This window comes from Cibotium barometz, chromosome 36 (assembly GCF_041138505.1).
Source record: "Cibotium barometz isolate CiBa-2024 chromosome 36, ASM4113850v1, whole genome shotgun sequence".
NCBI classification, from domain to species: domain Eukaryota; kingdom Viridiplantae; phylum Streptophyta; class Polypodiopsida; order Cyatheales; family Cibotiaceae; genus Cibotium; species Cibotium barometz.
This window is the reverse complement of record NC_141081.1, coordinates 31,354,504-31,374,379: the sequence shown is the minus strand read 5'-3', so window position 1 is coordinate 31,374,379 and position 19,876 is coordinate 31,354,504.

Below are 19,876 nucleotides of genomic sequence, written 5' to 3'. Positions count from 1 at the left end.
TTATGGTGGCTAAAAAATAGATAGGAAAGCATGTGAAGTGCCTAAGGTTAGATGGAGGGGGAGAATACTTCTCCAACGAGTTCTTTGAATTCCTATGAAAGAATGGCATTCAGAGACAATTTACATGTAGATACACTCCACAACAAAATGGAGTTGCTAAGCAGAAAAATAGGCACATTGCAGAGATAGCACGAGCATTGATGGGCATAGAAGAATATGCCGCATAGCTATTGGGTTGAGACTGTGTCTACATTAGTTTATATCATGAATAGGACTCCTACTGCAGCCATACATGATGTAACACTAGAGGAGAGGTTTACTAGTAGGAAACCTAATTTGTCTCATTTGAAAGTTTTTGGATGTATTGCATATGAAGCTGGATCCAAAAGAAAAAATATGTGTGTTTATTGGGTATTCCTTGAGCAAAAGGAATACAGATGTTATAATCCTGCTACACACGTAAATTGAGGGTAAGCAGGGATGTTGTATTTGATGAGATGAGTAGCTAGTATATGTTGCTGAAAAAGATGTTGTTGTTAGGGCTGATGTAAGTGGAAATGTGGTTGCACAGAATGCAAGTCAGCAATCACAGTCATTGAGTGGACCAGGAGAGTCCTCATCCAGCGGTTCTGTTGATAGACCATGGAGTGGTAGGCTGCATCATAATATCAGTCCTGAAAATGTAGTTGGTACATCGTATAAAGGCAAAGAGAAAGTGGTTGAGCCCCTTGGTATGCCTGATATTTCTGCAGGGCATTCTCTTGTTGATGGAGATTTTAGTGGCTCGGAGATGAGTCTTGATGGAGGAGCTTGGGATTCCAGCAATGAGGACACCTGGTGTGAAGAAGGCTATGGAAGCCGTGAATACAAAGTTAGGAAATATGGAAGAGTCAAAAATCCTATGCAGAGGTTGACTTATGATGGTTATGTGCACATCACTATGCTTATATGGAAAAAGTTGTGTAGGTTGTAGAACCCACATGTTTTGATGAGGCTATTGGAAATGCATGTTGGCAGGAGAAAGCTATAGATGAGGAGATGGATGCATTGTATGGAAATGAGACTTGGGATTTGGTGTCATTGCCTGAAGGCAAGAAAGCTACTAGTTGTAAGTGGGTGTATAAGGTGAAACATAACAGTGATGGTAGCATAAGCAGGTACAAGGCTAGATTGGTAGCCAAGGAATATGCGCAGACACATGGGATTGATTATGAGGAGACATTTGCCCTAGTTGCAAAGATGGCAACTGTGAGAGTTGTGATTGCGGTGGTTGCAGAGCTAATGGCTGGTTTTTACAATCAAATGGAATGGTAAAAAAATGCGTTCTTGCAAGAAGAGGTGTATATGGATCAGCCACCAGGTTTTGAGGATACATGTCACTTAGAGTATGTGTGTAAGCTTCGTAAGGCCTTGTCTGAAGCAAGCTCCGTGAGCATGGCATAACAAGATTGATGAGTATCTTGTCACTATTGGTTTTCATATGGCAGATGCAAATCACTCTTTATATGTGCGTAAGAGTGATAAGGGCATTGTGATCATCACCATATATGTAGATGATCTTATTGTTGGGGGTGACAACTTGCATGAGATTGAGCATGTGAAAAGTATTCTCAAAAGGAAGTTTAAGATGAAGGATTTGGGAGATCTGCGCTACTTTTTGAGAATCCAGGTCATTCGCACACCTGAGAGTATTTGGCTGTCTCACAGAGACAGTATGTATTGGACATGTTGTCCAAGTATGGGATGGCTAATTGTAAGCCAATCTTGGTGACATTAGATCAAAATGGCAAGCTTAGTGCGGATGTAGGTTATATGTTGGAGGATCCCACTATGTACAGGAAGATTGTGGAAAGTTTAATCTATGTCACGATTAGCAAGCCAAATTTGAGCTACACTGTTGGCTTAGAGATCCAGTTTATGCAGGTTCCATGCAAACCACATCTTGATAGTGTGCGATGCACACTTCGATATTTGAGAGCCACTGTTGATTATGCATTGTTTTATGCAGCAGGTGTACCATTGGAGCTATATAGGTACATAGATGTAGATTGGGTAGGTAGCATCTCAGACAAGAGATCTACCAGTGGATTTATATTTTCATTGGGGAGTGCTGTTGTGACATGGAGCAGCAAGAAGCAGCCCACACTTGCCTTGTTGAGCACAGAGGAAGAGTACAGAGGAGCTGCGGTGGCAGCATGTGAGGTAGCTTGGTTACGCAAGCTATACTTGCTAATTTGGGGTTGCATATGGAGAGAAAGGTTATCATATCTTGTGACAATCTTAGTAGTATACAGTTGGCCCAGGAACCTAGTTTTTTATGCACGAACAAAACACATTGAGGTAAATTACCACTTCATTAGGGAGAGAGTATTGGCATCATGTAGTTGACAGACTAACCAAAGTTGCCCATCTGATCCCAGTAAAAGAAACCTACACGACAGTGGATATGGCCAGAGTGTTCCTCAAAGAAATCTTCAGATTGCATGGCCTACCCGCCAGGAGAATAGTAAGTGATGGAGATCCCAAGTTTACTTCAAGGTTCTGGACTGCATTTTTCGAAGCAGTGGGAACTTTCTTGGATCTCAGCACAACGTATCACCCTGAGAGCGATGGTCAAACTGAAAGGGTAAACCAAGTAATCGAAGATATACTTCGGTCATGCTATGGCAGGGAACCCAAGAAGTGGCTAAGCTATCTGCATCTAGTCGAGTTTGCCTACAATGCTTCTTATCACCGAAGTATCGGGATGAGCCCTTTTAAAGCTCTGTATGGACAAGATTGCTTAACTCCATTAACTTGGTCCGACCCATTGATTAGGGTTGAGATGTCCAGACAGATGCTTGATGACATGGAGCAGCAGATGCAGGCAATTCGTAAAGATATAAAAGCTACCCATGATAGAAAGAAGCAATATGCAGATAAGAAAAGGACAGACAGAGAATTCAAAGAAGCAGATATGGTCTTTATTCGAGTACGGCCCAAAAGCAATTTCTTTATCTCTTGGGAAGTACAAGAAGTTATCCCCCAGATATTGTGGGCCATATTTAATTACAAAGAAAGTAGGTGACTTAGCCTATGAGCTTCTTCTGCCTCCTCATCTCAAAGTTCATAATGTATTTCATGTAAGCCTTCTAAAGAAATATGTGCCAAGCCCAAATCATGCGCTTAATGATGAAATCCTAACCTCTTCAACCCAAGGGCAGATGGAACTCTAACCTGAAGAAATTCTTGATGTTCGAGAAAAGATTCTAAGGAACAGAATTCTCAAAGAATTATTGTTTTTGAAGATGCCACCAAGGAGAATGAAGCCTGATCTAGTACGGGATTACCCCCAGTTTGCGAGATGAGGGCATCTCACGTTTTTCAAGTGGGAGAGGATGTAAGATTCCTCCCCAGCCTCTCAAGATGTCCAGCATCTTCCCCTGTAATCAAATCCCTCTTCAGAAATATAAAAGATCTTGTTTCTACCAGTTTTGACCTAGAGAGAGAAAATCTTCTAGAGAGTGGTAATTCAATTTTTAAATATTTTTAGATAGAAAAATATCTCATTTTATTAAAATAAGTTCCCCTGAAACAGAAGTTCAAAAAGATTTTCAGAATATGCATTAGAAATTAAGTATAATCTGTTCAAGAGGCATTATCTTGGGAGTGAAGATTTTTTTGAAATTTTAAATTAAGGTTCCTATGGACCAATAAGATTCATCCAAATATAGGGAGGAGATGAATGAAGAAATAAAAGAAAAATCCCCCAAAAATGAGTAAATACTCACATAAGATGAAGAGTTGACTAAGGACAAGGTTAATAGTTAAAAAAGGGAGATATTTAGAAGTAATGATGCATTTTTGACACCTCTGCATGGGGGAATTCCCCTCATGAAGGAGAGGCCTATTTCACATGCTTGAATGAGTTTTAAACTCCCAAATAATGGGATATTTTTATCTCTCCTGTTTCAACTAGATCCCAAAAAGTGAGCAAAACTGACCTAAAAATGGTCAAAAATTGACCAAGCTGATCTGGAAAATTCTAGAATCAGTTGGCTTGGTTAGAAGGTCACTTTTTCCTATAAATAGAAGCCCTCCTCTTTGTTGAAACTCAACAGTATTTTGCACTGTTACCCTGCCTCTCCCAAGTGCCAAAAACAGTGAATTTTACTCATAATTCATTAGTTTTTGACCTTCCCTCTGCCAAAAGATTGGTGGCCACTCTTGTCTCAAACAAGAGTTGAACCGTCAAACCATCAAGCCAAAGGAAAGCTCTCAAATTATCTATGTAAGTTGGAGATCCTTCTCTTTTCTGTTGCCATATATATAGGCAGTGATGTGTGTGAACACACTTAGGACCGTCGGTGCACTTTTTCCCTATTTAGGACGTTTTTTCCCTCGGCTTGTATATACGCCCATCACTCTAGGGCTAACTTATCTTTGTACATTGACACAATCTAATACACTTTGTGTTGTGTGCATTCTTGCTTCTTCTTCTCCAAGCTTTGTGTGCTTTCTTGCAACCCTAATTCCAACAATTGGTATCAGAGCAGGCATCGGCTCCTAGGGCTACGCCGCCAGCACCCTCCGACTCACGTTCTCCGATTGAGGTGAGCTTTCACGAGCGCTTGTAGGTCCCTATACTCTACAAATAGGCCCATAGGATTTTGCGTTCTCAGAATTTGCATCTGAGGTCGTTTCGGCCTCCGTTTTTGCATTTCAAGTTCTGCACAGGTGTTTTCGTCATTTTCTGCAAAAATTTTGACAGTGCAGTTTTCTGCAAAACAGGCATACGTACTCTATTGTGGACCGTGCTACATAGCACGAGTTGTTTTCTGTTCAGTCTTTGCTTCATTTATAGGTAGCTTTTGCATCAGTTTCAGTCAATGGCCATGGCTGATAACAGCAATGATGTATTTCGCATGTTGTCTGCTGAAGACAAACTGGATGGAGACAGCAACTACCCACTTTGGGCATACATGATGCAGCATGTTTTAGTTGCAAAAGGAGTGTGGAACATTGTGTAGGGTATGGATGTACGTCCAGGTTCTATGGATATAGGATCTGTTGAGGATGTTGCAGGTTCTAGCAGCTCTACTGTTGCTGCTGTTTTACCCACTGCTGAACAAGCTCGTTGGGGATGGTAAAGATGCACAGGCTCATGCCTTGATTGCACTTTCTGTCAAACGTAACATCACCCCACATATTCGTTTAGCTAAAACAGCAAAACAGGCTTGGGATATTCTAGCTGGTTTGTATGCAGGTCATAATAACGAGGCAAAAATCGCTTACCGCGTAAAGAGCTAGAATTGAAGATTATGCAGGAAGATGATGACATGAATGTTTTTTTGCTGAGATTAAAGATCTCAAAGAACAGTTGATTTCTGCAGGTGAGATTATTCCTGATCATTCTCTTATGCAAACTGTTCTCGATGCTTTACCTGAGACATATCAGACTTTTGCTTCCACGTGGAGACTTCTTAATGAGGACAGACCTGATGCTGTCAAGTATGATACTTTAGTCAACAAGCTCTTGCAAGAAGCGCAGTCCAGGCAAAATAGGGCCAGGCAGCATGCAGTTGATCAAGCATTTATTGCTGCCCACAGCAGTAGAGAAGAAGTGGTAAGGCAGCCCCTTCCACTATTTCTTCTCCTATTAGTAGGTCTGCAACTTCTTCACCTTCCACAGGTAGCAACAATAAGTCTGAGAAGGCTCTTGATAAAGGCAAGAAAAAGACGAGGTGCAACTATTGTAAGGCAAATGATCATGTCATTAAGAATTGCCCTAAGCTAAAGGCTAAAGAGGCAAAGAAGGAAGAGTCAAATGCAGCCACAATAGCGAATGCTTCTACAAATGCAGATTCTGCAAATGTTGTGCAGGATACAGAATGGGCGTTTAGCGCGTATTGCCAGTATGACCCATCTGTACATGATGCATGTTTGGCGGTTTCTGTTGACTCTCATGTTTGGTATTTTGACAGTGGTGCTACAAAGCACATTACCTCGCATCGTGATATGTTCACTTCTCTTGAGGCTGTTCCCTAATGGGAATACTGTCACATGTGCCAATAATGCTTCTTACCCAGTGAAGGGCGTTGGTAAAATTATGCTTACGGTTGCAAATGGCAGCGCTTTCACACTTTCAGATGCTTTGTATGTGCCAGGGATAAAGAAGAATCTATTGTCTGTCTCTGCGCTTGCTAGACTTGGACTTGTAGTCAAATTTATGGTGGATGACAGATGTACTGTTCATGATTTGACTTTTGGTGATACGATTATTGTATCTGGCACCTTGTTTCGTGGGCTGTATAGGCTCAATTCTTATGACAAGTGCGTGGAAGATTCAGCAAATGCAGTTTCTGATGAAAAGGCAGTTTCAGATGCAAAACTATGGCATGCTCGTTTTGGTCATCTGAACTTTGCTAGTTTGCTGCGTTTGCAGAAATTTGATATGGTTGCTTCATTGCCCCCTCTTGAGGTACCATTGAAACATGTTTGTGAAGGCTGTATTTTGGGCAAAATGCAGCGTTCTGCGTTTCCAAAGGATGGTTCTGTGCAGGCCACTCGCAAATTGTAACTTGTACATAGTGATGTATGTGGGCCTATGCAAACTCCGTCATTTGGTAAACACTTGTACTTCGTGACTTTCATTGATGATTACTCAAGGCATACATGGGTATACCCTGAAGGCAAAGTCCGAAGTGTTTTTGTGCTTCAAACAGTTTTTTCTTATGGTTGAAAATGTATCCAAATGTACTGTGGGCACCCTCCGTTCTGATCGAGGGGGGGAGTACTTGTCTAAAGAGTTTGATGCATTTTTGGCTAGTCGTGGGATAAAACACCAATGTACAGTGCCGTATACCCCTCAGCAAAATGGTGTTGCTGAGAGGAAAAACAGGTCACTTATGGAGATGGCACAATGTATGGTCAAGAGCCAAGCTTTGCCACATGCGTTTTGGCTTGAGGCTGTCATGTGTGCTGCATATGTACTCAACAGGTGTCCCACTAAGGCCTTGCAGTCTATTACTCCATACGAAGCTTGGCATGGCAGGAAGCCTTCTATTGGTCACTTGCGTGTCTTTGGTTGCTTGGCCTATGCTTTAGTGCCTATGCAACAATGTAGAAAATTGGATGATAAGGCTGTCAAATGCATTTTTGTTGGTTACAGTGCTGAAAGCAAGGGTTACAGATTGTATCATCCGCAATCAAAGCGTATCTTGATTAGTCGAGATGTTGTTTTTGTGGAAGATGTTGTGCAGCCCTTGTTATCATGTACCAAAGAGACAGGTGTGAGCTCACGGGATGTATTTGATACGTTGTTGCCTCTCTTTATAGGTGGGAATTCAAATGTAAGTCCTAATGAGGCAAATATTCAGCCTATGCAGATTTCACACGACATCATAGATCAGCCTATCTCTGATGAAGATTTACAGGATGTAATTCATGAGGATAGGGGTGAAAATGAGCAGCCTAGAGGTATGCCAAAATGGCTGGTGCAAACCTTGCGTGATAGTAAGATTAATGCACCTATGACTAGTCGTACTCGTTTAGGTTTTCAGCATGCCTCTTATACATCAGATTGTTATGCTTTGGCTGTGTCTAGTATGTGTGAAGAGGAAGAACCTCTTTCATTTGATGAGACACAAAAATCAAAAAATTGGTTGGCTGCAATGCAAAGTGAATATGATGCTAAAATGAAGAATGGTACATGGTCTTTGTGTGATTTGCCTATTGGTAAAAAAGGCCATTAGATGTAAGTGCGTTTTTAAGTTGAAACGAAAGCCAGATGGCAGTGTTGATTGCTATAAGGCTAGACTTGTTGCAAAGGGTTATGCTCAAGAAAAGGACATTGATTTTGATGAGACCTTTGCTCCCACTTGTTGTATGACTACCATTCGTAGCATTTGTGCATTGGCAGCTCATAATGGTTGGAATGTACATCAGTTGGACATAAAGACTGCATTCTTGAATGGAGATTTGCATGAGGAGGTGTATGTATCGCAGCCTCGTGGTTTTGTTCAAAGAGGACAGGAAAACAAAGTGTGTAGGTTGAAAAAGGCTTTATATGGTTTAAAGCAAGCTCCACGAGCTTGGTATGAAAAGATACATGCATATTTGACTGCACATGGTTTTCAGAATAGTCCAACAGAAAGCACTTTGTATGTTAAACGTGTGGATGATGTACATCTAATCATTGCTCTCTATGTCGATGACATGCTGCTCACAGGACCAAATGAGAGTCATATTGCTGATTTTAAGGCTGACTTGAATGCCTCTTTTGAGATGTCAGATTTGGGGCATTTGCATCATTATTTGGGGATACAATTTAAGCAGTGTGATGGAGGTATTGCTTTGTGTCAGACAAAGTATATTGAGACATTGTTGTTGTGGAGATTTGGCCTTGAAGACTGCAAGGCTATTGCTACTCCAATGGAGGCAGGTTTGAAGTTGAGTCTTCATGATGCTGGAGATCACTTTGATGTCACACTCTATCAGACAGTTGTTGGTTGCCTCATTTATGTATGCATTACGAGGCCGGACATTCAGTTTGCAGTCTCACAGGTGAGCAGGTTTATGCATAGCCCAGGGTCTCAGCATTGGAAGGCAGTTAAACATATCTTTCGCTACTTGAGTGGCACCATACATCTTGGGTTATTTTATCCGAAGGGGGGATCGTTGCCACCAGATTTACATGCTTTTTCAGACTCAGATTGGGCTGGTTGCTATGACACAAGAGTGTCCACAAGTGGTTTTTGTTTCATGCTCGGTAGCTCATGCATATCTTGGTTGAGCAAGAAGCAACCTACTGTGGCCACTTCGAGTTGTGAAGCTGAGTACAGGGCAGATTTCACAGCTACGGTTGAGTGTGTGTGGCTCAGACGGCTTATGGCTGACTTGGGTGTTGGACAGGAGTCTGCCACCTCTATCTTCACTGACAAATAGAGCGCATTGGCAGTTGCGAGAAACCCAGTTTTTCATGCTCGCACAAAGCACATTGAGGTGCATTGTCACTATGTCAGGGAGAGACTCTCAGCAGGAGAGATCAGCTTGGCCTATGTGCCAACGCAGGACAACCTCGCCGATCTTTTCACAAAGGCGCTTCCTCGTGAGAAGTTCGAAGCTTTCCGCAAAGCTTTGGGCTTGCTCCCCTTTGTGGATTGATCTACTTCGGGCATGGCACTCCCCTATATATGAGTGCCAGCTCTCATTCACACCATCACTCCCAGGGGGGATTTGTTGCCATATATATAGGCAGTGATGTGTGTGAATACACTTAGGACTGCCGGGGTACTTTTTCCCTCTTTAGGAGGTTTTTTCCCCCGGCTTGTATATACGCCCATCACTCTAGGGCTAACTTATCTTTGTACATTGACACAATCTAATACACTTTGTGTTGTGTGCATTCTTGCTTCTTCTTCTCCAAGCTTTGTGTGCTTTCCTGCAACCCTAATTCCAACATTTTCCATTCATTTTGTGGTTTTTATGGTTTTCTTTATGATTTTTGTCTTCTCTACATTGCAAATGATGTTATGCCTCATTGCAAAAGGCATTCCCCTCTCTTCTCTAGTAAATCCAACCATTCTTTATCCTAGGTGAATGATTAATGAATAAAATCAAGTTTTTCATAATGTTTCTCTTAAATAAGTAGAAAAATGTTACTTTAGAATGATTTAAATACTCTTGATGCATTTCTAATTAATCTTAGAGACTTAAAATTGAAAAATGGTGAGCCATACAAAGGAGGTTATGGTAAAATTTTTTAAAAATTTAGAAATAAGTATTATCTTTCATTATTCTAAAAGAGTAATCCTTATGATTTCTATATTCTAAAGTGTCATTTTCATGCATAGAAGATGCATTTTGATTATTTGAATAAAAGAAATTTTATTTTATTATAAAAGTATTACTTTCATTATTATTGATTTTTATGCATAAAAGTATGTATAAAAGATTTTTTATTATTATAAAAGTATTACTTTTATCATATTTGATTTTCATGCATAGAAGTATGCATAAAAGATTATTTTTTTTATAAAAGTGTTACTTTTATCATATTTGATTTTCATGCATAGAAGTATGCATAAAAGATTATTTTTTTATTATAAAAGTGTTACTTTTATCATATTTGATTTTCATGCATAGAAGTATGCATAAAAGATTTTTTTTTTTATAAAAGTGTTACTTTTATCATATTTGATTTTCATGCATAGAAGTATGCATAAAAGATTATTATTTTTATTATAAAAGTGTTACTTATATCATATTTGATTTTCATGCATAGAAGTATGCATAAAAGATTATTTTTATTATAAAAGTGTTACTTTTATCATATTTTATTTTCATGCATAGAAGTATGCATAAAAGATTATTTTTATTATAAAAGTATTACTTTTATCATATTTGATTTTCATGCATAGAAGTATGCATAAAAGATTATTATTTTTATTATAAAAGTGTTACTTTTATCATATTTGATTTTCATGCATAGAAGTATGCATAAAATATTATTTTTATTATAAAAGTGTTACTTTTATCATAATTGATTTTCATGCATAAAGGTATGCATAAAAGATTATTTTTTTATTATAAAAGTGTTACTTTCATCATAAATGGTTTTTATGCATAAATGGGTGCATAAAAGATAATTTTTTATATTAAAAGTGTGATTTTCATCATAAAAGATTTTTATACATAAACATATGCATAGAAGATATTTTTTTATATTAAAAGTGTGATTTTCATCATAAATGGTTTTTATGCATAAATGGATGCATAAAAGATACATTTTTATATTAAAAGTGTGATTTTCATCATAAAAGATTTTTATGCATAAACATGTGCATAGAAGATATTTTTTTATATTAAAAGTGTGATTTTCATCATAAAAGATTTTCATGCGTAAACATATGTATAGAAGTTATTTTTTTTATATTAAAAGTATGATTTTCATCATAAAAGATTTTTATGCATAAACATATGCATAGAAGATATATTTTTTATATTAAAAGTGTGATTTTCATCATAAAATATTTTTATGCATAAACATATACATAGAAGATATTTTTTTATATTAAAAGTGTGATTTTCATCATAAATGATTTGTATGCATAAATATATGCATAAAAGAAATTCTTTCATGTTAAAAGAGTGATTCCCATCATAAATGATTTTTTTATGATGATAAAAGTTTGACTTTCATCAGAATTGGATTTTATGCATAATTAGATGCATATAGAATCTTTATAATTAAATAAGGGTTCTCCTTAATCCTCTATTTTCGTAAAAATTAGAAAAATGAATAAGTAGATAATCTGTGAGAAGAAATGCTACCGTTTTATATTCACTAAGATGGTAATGAGAAAATTCAATTAAACTATCGAAGTCGGAGATTGAGATAAATGATTATTTTATTCCTCATAAGAAATTCATGTTTTAGAAATCTGTGAGTAAATATTCGTTCGAACGAAATTTAGAAAAAGAGAAATTGAAATAGTACCTTTCGAGAAAGATAGTTTAGGAAGAACCTTTCCAGACCCAAACTCTGATTCTGACTATTGACCAAGACCTAATTCCTTCGTCTCAATGACGTGCTCAGTTCAGGAAAAATGCACTCAAAACACCCACCGAATCTGAAAATAAGTTAAGACTTTTGATTTTGATCTGAGGATCAATTTGACCAAATTCGAGGAATTCTGTTTGGAATTCAGACCTGGATCTAGAAGTATTGAGATACGGATTTAAGATTATTCATGGTTTTCAAACAAAATCAAAACTGAAAACTTGCATAGAAACCCTGTTTTCTTAAAGGACTGTCTTACGTCAGAATGCTGGAGGGAGCATTTGGCATATATGTTTATCTAAGGGAAGTTCGGTTGCAACAGCTGGCGGGGAGTATTCGAGGGACAGCTCATGCGGCAAAGCCTGCCGAGATCTTGACCAACCTCGGTATGGTTAAAATGGTGCGCTTCCGGTATGATAGGCAAGGGCCAACGAAGCGGTCCCTGAGTGAAGTGCCAGGACACCTAAGGAGGATCCTGGAGGGTTCTGACCAGGCGATGCACTAGTGTTTGTGTCGGTAGTCCTCGCTTGAGTTCCCTAGCGAGGACTGACAGAGTCATCTACAGCCTAGACAAAATTTGGCGATCATGGTGGGACTCTCCTAGAGCTCTCCTAGAGCTCAAGGAGTCTTTAAAAAAAAAATTCTTTTTGGTGATTTCTATTCGTGTGAGAGGAGTGTTGTGCATGCCCTGAAGACTAGAGCTTGTGAAGGTGATTCACCCCTTCATTCTCCTCTTCAAACTAGTCATCTCGTAGGGTTCTTCCTCGTTCCCTTACTCTTCCCTCAACATCTTCCTCTTCTGACCCTATGGCAGCTCCAAGGCTAGAGCCATTGGCTCTACTGTCCTTAACTGCATGCAAGTTAAACTTCTAAGCTTCAAAGGTACCATCACTAAAGACGCGGAAGACCATGTGTGGTGGTTCCTCACTATGTGTGACTCAGGAGGTCTCAACCGAGATGATGCATGCTTGGTCTTGTTCCCAACAACGTTGGAAGAAAGTGCCAACCAGCGGTACAATCAATTTCTTGTCAACCACTTCCCGGATTAGGCCACCCTCAGGCTACAGTTCTTAGCTACCTTTCAGCATGGGAACTACTTTGACCTCATTACTCAAGACTCAACCAACTCTCCATGAAGGCGGGGGAGTCAGTGGCCCAACTTGTCACAAGAGCTAAAGTTTTGGTCGCTCAGCTACCCCATGATCCTAGAAACTACATGCTGCAATAGTCGAGCACTCCCTACTCAAACGTCGATGAAGATGAGAGAGACCTTTCCACCCCAAGGCACCCTACAACACTTCCAAGATAGAGCTACATAAGTAGAGAATGCTTGTCTCATGGCGGAGCATAGTACCTCTTGCTCCCCAATTATCCCTGGCATGTCTTCGGCTCCTCTATCTATTTCTCGAGCCCCGACGGTAGCTTCTACATCGGCTTCCATGGATAAGCTATCCAAGCTCAAGAAGGAGCTTGAAGATTTCAAAAGGTCACAATGAAGAGGACGCAGTGGTCATGGCAGTGCTTAGGAAGGAGATCAAGCAACTCGAGGTCAAAGATCCCAAGACGAGTCCATGGTTCCCAGTATGTAGCTCGCAAGGCCATCTTCCAAATGGTTTTGCCACCAAGAAATATTGCTCATTTTTCTCAAAGGCGGGCCATGAGGATAAGCAGTGTTACTACCTTAAGGGGCTTCACCTTATGCAACAACAACTTAAGCAAGGTGCCACCCCACTTAATCCCTTCGCCCCGAAGACTACATGGTGACCCCAACCAGTAGTGCTTCAACTTTGCCCATGCCCCTAACCACCAACCAAACCCAACACCCTTCTTGAACCCTCAACAATCAGCTAGAGTAGCTACCCCCCAATCCCAAGCTTATATTAACCCTCTCACCACTAGCCCCTCCTACTCAGCTGCCCCACATACCCTTCCCTCCCCCATGGCTACTTTTGTAAAAACCCCTCCACCACCCCAGGCTGCATCATCTCAGCAAGGAGCTCAAGTAGCCACGGTAGCATACATCAATACCCCTCATCCCGGAGCAACCCTAACATACAACCACCTACCTATGCAAATCCCATATCAAGAGCAGACACTCTCCCAACCTATTAGCTATACCTCTCGCCTGTGTCAGTCCCCCAAACACCCCAAGTCTATCAAAACCCACACCCGGTGGTCTATGCGGTAGCTCCTCCAGTAGCTCCGGCCACTCTAACAACGTGTATGGGGACAAGCCTACCCAAAGGTTCACCAATCGTCGTCCTCCCAAAAACAACCCCACTTGACCCCTCATATGCTACCGTTGTGGGGGGAGTGACCACATGCAAGCTCAATGCACTGTACCAGAGGGCTCGCCCCATGCCTCCATTTCTCAGAGAGCTGAGACCACTACACCCGGGATTATCCCTAGAACCCCAGTGGTTAACATGGTGGAAGCAGTGGTGCCATCTCCCAAGGCTGACACCCCAATAGTGGCAATGGTGCCACCTCCCCCTACTGGCACTCCAATAGTGGCGGCCATCACCCGGTCCCAAGGATCCCCAAAGACACCTACTCCTCCTCTTAATGGTGCTGTGGAACAAGCTTATAAGGAGGCCATGGAGGAATTCATTCAAACGAAGCTATTGTGGATGGTGGTTCTGGTGTTGACATTATGCCTGAAGCTACTAGGCAAGTCTTGGGTCTCCGAATCACCAAGCCAGTTCCCTTTGCCATCCGAGTGGCACACAAGCGAGAAGTGATGCCCTTGGGACTAGTCAAGCAAGTTCCAATCACTTTTGAGGGATTAGTATTTCAAATGAATTTTGTGGTATTAGACCTCCCACCAGCTAGAGGGGCCTACAGCTTGCTCATTGGAAGGCCTTGGTTGAGGGTAGCTCAGGTGATCCATGATTGGGACAAGGAGAACTTACATATTCCTAACTCCAAGGGGATGGTGACCTTGCCCTTGGAAAAAAGCCCTGATGACAGTGCAAGGGGCACTTCCCTACATGACATGATTCCCGTTCAGGAGAGGAAGGACCCAGTGACAAAGGAAGAGCATAAGGAATGGCAAGGATTACCAGTGGATGAGGCTTGGGATCCATTTAGCACAGAAGGAGAGGTGACATAACCTCTATGGACTTGGTTAAATTCCTATGACGGGTTCCAATGCAATATGGTGGACATAGTGGAGTTGGACCCAGACCCCATTCAAGAGGTGTCCCAAGATGATCTCTCAGAAGACACAGTAGTTCAGGATTTTACATAATCCTTGCTCACTCTGGCCTCTTCCTTTGCACCAGTATCCCAACATGAAGCAATAGAGGTCATAAGTCTAGGGGAACCACAGTTTTCTTGACAACCTAGAAAGGTCTCTCAATAGGAGTCATCTGAGATGCCTATAACCCCTCCTAGATGCACTCGCAACAAGGAGCGACAGGCAGAGCACCTCAAGACTAGGGAGGAAGCCTTGCCAATAGAACAGTGGCTGGATGGAGGAATGCATTAGTGACTTCCCTTTGGACATCACCCTAGCCCATGACCCCTTATCTCTCCATCAAGCCACACTCGGCACCACTCCTCTTCTATCCACCACTTACCACCATAAGGAGGTGAGAGAGCTAAACTTGGGCACATCAAAGGAGCCACACCCCATCTTGGTGGTAGCTTAGGTCTAGGAGGACCCTTCCACTCTTTAGAGAATCACCAACTTTTTCAAATAGCACCAAGATATGTTTGCATGGACTTACAAGTATCTCCCAGGGATAGAACCAACCATTTGCACTCACAGAATTCCACTAAAAGAAGCTAGTTGGCCCCAAGAAGGGCATCTACTGCATGAATCCAAAATATTTTGAAGTGGTGAAGAAAGAGCTAGACAATATGGAAGAGGCAAGAATCATTGTTCCCATTGAGCACTCTGAGTGGTTGTCACCTATAGTGGTGATTCCAAAAAAGAAGAAGATCAAGATCTGTGTAGACTTCAAACCCCTCAATCACTGCGCAATAAAGGATGGGTTTCCCTTGCCCTTCATAGAGGGGGTTTTGGAAGATGTGGCCAGCCAAGGGTGGTGGTTTGAGCGGCGGAACACTTGCCTCACCTCACTTTGCTGTTCGTGAAGTGCCAGGTATATCGAGTCTTCGTCCCTCTAAAAAAAAAACCCCTCTGAGTAATTTTTCCATTAAAATTTTAAAAAAATAAAAAAACAAAACAAAAACAAAAAACATTTCTTCCCCTCACGGACACTTCCCCCTCACTTCCCTCCCTCTCTCTCTCTCTCTCTCTCTCTCTTCTCTCTCTCTGTGTCTCTCCCCCTCTTGCCAACTTGATCTTATTCCCACCTCCTCTCACCGTCCTCCCCCCTCTTACCGTTTCAACCCAAAAAAATGCCCCCTCCTAGTTTTCTTTTTTCCATTACAAAGCAAAAAAAAAAAAACACCACAAAAAACTCCCCCTCTATATATTTTTTCTCTTTTACAAACAACCAAAAAAAACAAGGAAAAAAAGAAAACCCACAAGACTTCTCTCTCACCGACCACCCCCTCACTCCTCACCCCACTGACCAACCCCCCCCCTCACCTCACACCCCCTCTCTTCACTTCCCCACAACACCCCCTCACTCCCTCACCCTACTGACCACCCCCTCTCTCCCTCACCCCACCGACCACTCCCTCGTCTCTCCCTCTCTCCCCTCTCCCTCACCCCACCGACCACACCCCTCTCACCTGCCCACCCCTCACCCGTAGCCCCCCTCTCCCTCTCTCTCGAGTGCAACCCTCAAGAGGAAGTCATTAGAGGTGCCTCTCAAAAAAAAATCTCACCCACCCCCCTCACCAACCAAACCCTCACCCTCTCTCTCTCCTCTCTTCTCTCTCTCTCTCTCTCTCTCTCTCTCTCTCTCTCTCTCTCTCTCTCTCTCTCTCTCTCTCTCTCTCTTTCCCCTTACCTCACTGATATGACCACTCATCCTCCCCTCACTCTCTCTTGCGACCCCCCCCCACCCCTCTCACTCGTGCGCCCCCCACAGACCAACCCCCCTCACCCCACCCTTCTCTCCCTCACCTCACCTCGCCAACCAGCCCGCCCGACACCCTCTCACTCCTCTCTCAGTGTCCACACACCCGCACCCTCCCTCATTAACTCACCTCACCCGCACCCTCCCTCATTAACTCACCTCACTGCCCTTGCATCCCCTTGCTCACTCACGCGACCCCACCTCCCGCGTAGCTCTCTCTCCCTCCCTCACCTCACTGACCCTCACCCCCCCTTATCTATTGCTCACCATCACCCCTCTAGACGTCAGTGCCTCTCTCTCTCTCTCTCTCTCTCTCTCTCTCTCTCTCTCTCTCTCTCTCTCTCTCTCTCTCTCTCTCTCTCTCCCTCTCTCTCTCTCGTGCGGTCAACTCACTACCCCCTGCCCCCGTGTGCACCCCCCCTTGCCGACCTCATGTCCCGGCCCCCCCTCTCACCCGTCGCCCCCTCTCGCCAACCCGCCAGCCCAATCCCACCTCCCAGCCCCCCCCTCGCGGCTCTCACCCAACTCCACCTCTCACCTGCCCCCCCTGTGCAACAACCCCCTCCCCCCCCGCCCCGCCCTTCTTGGCTCTCACCCACCACCCCTCTCCCCCCTCCCAAAAAACCCAAAAATAATAATAATAGTATTTTAAAAAAACAAACCAAAAGGTTTCTCTACCCCCACAATTCCCCTCTCATCGACACCACCCCCCTTGCGTTTACCCCCCATCGAACCCCTTTCTTCACTCCCCATCACCTCATCGACCATACCTCTCCCCTCTCACCTCACCGAGACCACACCCCCATCCTCCTCTCCATTCACCTCACCGACCAACCTCTCCCCTCTCACGTCACCGACCACACCCCCCATCCTCCTCTCCATTCACCTCACCGACCATACCTCTCCCCTCTCACCTCACCGACCACACCCCCATCCTCCCTCTCTCTTCTCTCTCTCTCACACCTACCCACCGCAATGGCCACCATCTTCGTGCCCTCCTCGAGCCTACACCTAGTTGTGTGGGAGGTCACCCAACTCATTCCAAAAGGCCAAGTGGGCCCACTTTACTTTGCTGAGTGGCTCACATAGCATTCCCCTTCTCTCGGGCGCACCGCCCCACCCCCTCACCGACCACTCCCTCTCTCTCTCACTCGCGCCACCCCCCTCCCCCCTCTCCTCTCCACCATGCAGCTTCCCATGGCCAACCTAATGTGATATCGTTGCTTTTGGAGAACGGGACTCTAATGGAGGCCTTGAATCATCACCAATAGACACATTTCATTTTTTCTTGAAAGCATGGAAGAGTAGCTTACGTTAAGATTTCGGTGGAATGGGAGCTAATGTCTTCATATTTTTATGCATCCTGTGGGAGGAGTTGCATGCACTATACTACATTGGAAGCAGCCTCTAATTTGGGAGCATGCCTTGCATTTTTCAGCCCGAGGTAGGTTAACTCAATGTGTAACAGAGCTTCTAGGATGGGGTGCAGAGAAACATGTGCAGCTCTTCTCAACCCTTTGACTGCTGAGCCCTTAGTATGGCCATCTCCGTGGGCAGTTTATGAGCACTCTTACACTAAAGCAAAAGTTCTGTTGGAGGCTTCCTTGGAACATGCTAATGATGCTTGGGAGAAGCATATCTTTTTTGTTAATGAGAAGCGGATCTTTTATGTACTAGCCATGGCCAGGTTTCATTTTGTATCTTTATATGCCTGGACTTTGTGCCGAAAGTTTTGCCTAGACAAAGTGGCCAGTGATTTATTGTTTAGATTGGTTTTGTGCTTTTGTTGGCATTAGTGTAACGTTCTTGCGGGATTCTTTTCCCAGGGGATGGCAGTGGTAATACAGGTAGTGATGGCTTGCTGGATGAAGTGCCAGGAGCTCTCAAAAATGGTTTGTTGATGAAGTTTCCCCCACCAAGAGCTCTCAGTTCGATCATTTTTTCCACAATTAGCTTGCTGGATGAAGTTTCTTAGGAGCCTAGTTGAATCATTTTTATTGTTTGTGTATCTCTCCAGACAGTTTGCCTTTTGTCTAAGCTGTAGATGACTCCGCCAGTCCTCGCTAGGGAACTTGAGGACTACCGACACAAACACTAGGGTTGGGAAAATGGGAGTGTCAATCCATGCTTCCTTTTCCCCAACCCTAGTGTTTGTGTGGGTAGTCCTCGAGTTCCCTAGCGAGAGGACCGACCAAGTCATCTACAACCATTTCTCTGTATTACCTCTCTGTATTACCATTGTAGTTGCTTGCATCTAGCAAGCTATTGCTACCTGTATTACCATTGTCATCCCCCGGGCAAAGCATCTGGCCAGGAAGGTCACCCCTACACTAAAAAAAGCACAAAACCAATCTAAACAATAATCACTAGCCACTTCGTCCAAGCAAAACTTCCAGCATGAAGTCCAGGCATACAAAGATACAAAATGAGACGTGGCCATGGCCAGTACATGCCCATAGGCAAACAGAAAACAAAATACAGAAGATCGAATCAACCATCTCATGAGTTGTATGGGACGAGGCCTTGGTCCCAAGCCCTACAGGATCGGTGGTGGATGTGGGATGTGGGCGGCCAACAAAACGATGCCGCTCAATAAGACATTAGAACTCCGCAAGGTAGTCCTCTGCTGCTGCAGATGAAGCCTACTAGCGAAGATCGACTAATTCAAGCTCATGCTGCTATAACGGAGCTCTGTAAGAGTGTGCATCTTGCAAGGTGGTGAGCTCTGTCTCATGCTCCAGACAAAGTGCCTACATCTCAGACTCATGTTGCCGCTGGGTCTCTACCAAAATGGTGTGCTCCTGCTCCCGAATGGCTGCGATGGCATCCTCATCGAGGATGGGAGATAAATACAGCTCAAACAAGCTCTTGGAGTTCAACGTCCTATTGTGTGATGGTCTCTTGCATCTGCTGAAGGGCCTCCTTTGCCCTGGTTGTAGCCTCTTGAGCAGCCCTCTTTGCTAGATAGATTAACCGATGCAAGTTTTGGTTGGCTCACTGAAGGCACCCAAGACGCGCTAGTGGATGAGACCCATGGTAGTGATCCATCGGGAGGCCTTCACATCAACATGTCGGCCATGAGATAGCACTCTGAAGGGATCCTCGTCAGGTCAGAACTATTTGAGGGAGGCTTGGAAAGAGACCAACATGGGGGGTGAGGTGGAGAAGACGGTGGAGGTGATGCTCGACCAAACAGGTGATGCTATTGAGAGAGAAGGTGGCAGAGGGGATGATGAGGGTGGTAGAGGGCTGGAGTAAGTAACTCATGTGTATGGCTATGGGAGAGGGGCGAAGTCAAGACGAGGTGGTGTGATGCAGGGAGTAGGCTCCGAAAAAA